Genomic DNA, 3,384 nt, shown 5'->3' with positions numbered 1-3,384 from the left:
TACCACCTGCTGTAGTAGTGTAGATTGTAGAAAATGAGCAGATAGTAGTACAATTCAGTTTCTTTCAAAAATATTTTGGTTTCAGACCAACAATTCAATTATTTTTTGCAGAAGAATGGCTTGTCTAAAAACACAGGGTGCTAGGAGCTTGGTGAATAGGGGGTGCTATATCTAAAATGCGGTGAATAAAACGGAACATGCGGTAAGATAGGAGCTTAGTGAATCATTACTGTTGTAATAAAGGAGCTACAAAATTCTCAGATATAGGTCGGAATGTTACTGTAAAAAGATAGTAGATTAAGGCAAGTAGATTCAAAGAAAATGTTTTGATCGAACTAAATATAAAGCTTCTCCCATTAGGTGGATTGATGATATTTACTTCAATCAGAATTATCCGAGAGGATTCATCCAAAATTCCAAATACTACAAGAACTTGTGATAGGGTGATTAATCACATAAAGCCTATATGCACATGGAAAGAAGTATGCTCCAGACTGCAATATAGCAAATTCAATCTCCATACTCTCATAGAACTAATGATTACATGTACAACTTTCCAGAATAGAGTTTAGGCATGTACGATAACCAATCAAGGTTCTTTCTGAAAGACACCAATCAAGGTTCTGGAGGTGTTGGACATCTGATCGAAGCCTGAATACTTTGTTCTCTACGACCTGTTGAACAACGTCAGATGGAAGAGTTTGCCTACAGAAGTCACACTTTCACGAAGTGTGTACAAATCTAAATGACATATAAGATGTGTGAGTACAGTAGCGACATTTATCTAACTGACCTTTAATTTGCCTTTGATCAGTCCAAACCAATGGTATGGCATGGTACTAGTAGTGCACTACTAAACAACCTATAATCAATAGAGCCAGAGATTTTTTTTCCTATAAAACCAATAAAAAGTGCAGGTTTTAAGGAGAAAAAGACTTCTCTCCCAGATAGAAAAAGAGCGGAGCTCAGTTTCCTCCTCTCCTTTCTGTGATAATTTTAATTAGACCTATATGACCTTAATAGCCCTTGCACACTCATCATTACCATTATGAGAAGTTCAATCCTTATTGTCAGTGTATGTTCTTTAACACAATAGCTGGGGTTAAACTAGGTGACTGTTTTTACTGAATCAAGAATAGTATTCTGAACGTACTTTATTTTACTCTCACAATCTAGGAATTTTTTTTAACAATTGATCAAATACATTGTCAAGGAGGACCTAAAAATAATATGAATGAACTTGCTCAGTAAAATGGCAAGGATTGCATCTTACTGGGTATGCTTTTCTTCTTCCAGAATACATCTGCACACTTGCAGGGTGCAAAACTTCACTTGTCTGAATGGAAAACACCTCCAGCAGATTATTGCACTTGAAATGAAAATAGCGAGAAGAGGTTTATTCATTGCTTCTATGGTACGACTAGCAGCTCCTGAAACACATAATCATGCATCTTCATTCTGAAGCACATAATCATGCATCTTCATTCTGAAACACGTAATCATCCAAGGAGTAGCTGTTAGTCACACAAATGCTAGTGTAACCTCAAGTTCATTGGATGTCATTCTGAATAAAGAGAATAGGAGCATGCCCAGCTATATCGTTCTGTCCAGTGTGTATCAACAGATCAAAAGTAGCAATAAATAGGTACTTAACCATTCATTACTCGACTGAAGCACAATGTAAAAAAATGATAACCAAACCTGAAAAAGTTCAGTGTACTGCAGGTGTATGCAGTGCTTTCATAGAGTTGACAAAGAGCTACAAATGCACCATGAATTGGAAATAGAAAACGTGATCCTGCATCCTAATTTTTTTGTAGTTGCTACCATGTCTCACTAGTGTTCTGGACTGCACCTAGAGAAAAGTTCTGAAGCCTTCCACAGATACCCTCAACAACTTCCGGTCAAAGTGAAAATCCATAATTTTATGACGACGATTAAAGTTTAAGAAAAGTCACATTTGTGTCCTTTAGCAATATGAGGTAACCGAAAGGTTCAAATTTTGATCAATTCAAGGTATGATCAGCCCCAATGGCAGTGCTTCGACTAACTGAACTATCAGCAAGGCAATGATATTGTGCATTGAGATCATGGTTACTCGGGCTTAAATGATTTGTGCTTCTTATTGGGGTGCCACCCTTCCCGGTTTCTGACCATGCCTTCTTGTGCAGCAGAGCAGATTCACAATGATTGGATGGTCAACCTAATACAGTAGCAGCACCCCGATTCGATTCTAAGTTTAAATGGCCGGACATGGTACTTTTCAGTAGCAGGGAACAGTCGAATTCATTCAAAATAGTGGAGCTCCAAGGAAAAAAGATGAGTTTATTCATAATAAAGAAGAAACATGGCTATTTATTAGAACATGCAACATATGGGGACTCTAAACGGAGGATTCATCAGACACAAAATGCTGAATGTAAACTATTTATTGAAAATAGGAGCTTAGTAGGAGGACTGGGAGCATCTGTAGGCTAGATCTAAAGAGAAGCTCTTGATTTGTCCTCAACATCAAATCCGGTGAAGGCCCATACTAAAATTTGTGCAGCCAAATTGAAACGAGTAAAACTTCATGTACGGATGCAACAACCTGCACCGAATCTGAGAAAGGCCAAGACCTAGCACCATAGCAGCCGCCGCATCTGGCAAGTCAATACGCCTAAGTTCCATAGGGAAAGTAGAATTCTAGATTGGGAGAGACGGGAGGAGAAATACAGGGGCATAAATCTTGGCAATGCATCAGAGTGTCGAGAGCTCACCGTGACGCCGTCGTAGACCGCTATTGCCGGCGCAGAGCGGTGCAGCCCCGCAGCACTGCCTTGAGGAACCCAGAGAGTTCACCACACCGCCGAGGCCACCACTGCCACCGAGCACCACGGGATGAAACTTCAACGCCATCACCAACCATGGCACCGCCCAAGACCTAGGCAGCTACCCCACCCATGGCGCCGCCGTGCGCCGCCGATACTCCCGATACGGTTCGCAACTCTTCTTCTAAAAAAATAGTTTGCAGCAGTTTAGAAAAGGATGGGGAGGTGGGGTTGTGTTCGAGTCAACGCTTGAAACGTAAAATTACTTCAACCTCAATATAATTTTCCAGCGAGGGATAGCGGGCTAGCTTTTCCCCAATCGCAAAACGGTGCCTTGGCTGGAGGCATGGTCTGGCTCGGTCGGTCGACCGGGGTGAAGAATTATTTATTCTTCACCATGGGTTATTAATAGATTTTCTATATATATATATATATATATATATATATATATAGCCAATGAAGAAAAATGACGGAAACAGTGAAGACAATGCAAAGTTGAAGAAAATGAACAACTGAGGAATTTCAAAACTGAGGAAAAACACAAATTGAAGATTTTCAACTTTTGGTGGTGACG

At 40.1% G+C, this 3,384-nt stretch overlaps 1 long non-coding RNA gene across 1 annotated transcript; it reads right to left on the bottom strand.

The window, feature by feature from the left end:
* Positions 1–1,157: 1,157 nt before the first annotated feature.
* Positions 1,158–3,170, bottom strand: LOC123141616 (uncharacterized). Its single transcript, XR_006470371.1, has 3 exons — positions 3,083–3,170; positions 2,760–2,994; positions 1,158–1,486 (listed from the first exon to the last, which is right to left on the bottom strand). It is a non-coding gene; the product is annotated as an uncharacterized lncRNA (long non-coding RNA).
* Between the last annotated feature and the right edge of the window lie 214 nt (positions 3,171–3,384).

The sequence above is a fragment of the Triticum aestivum genome, chromosome 6D, assembly GCF_018294505.1.
Source record: "Triticum aestivum cultivar Chinese Spring chromosome 6D, IWGSC CS RefSeq v2.1, whole genome shotgun sequence".
In the NCBI taxonomy this organism is placed as follows: domain Eukaryota; kingdom Viridiplantae; phylum Streptophyta; class Magnoliopsida; order Poales; family Poaceae; genus Triticum; species Triticum aestivum.
This window is presented reverse-complemented; position numbering and strand designations above follow the sequence as displayed.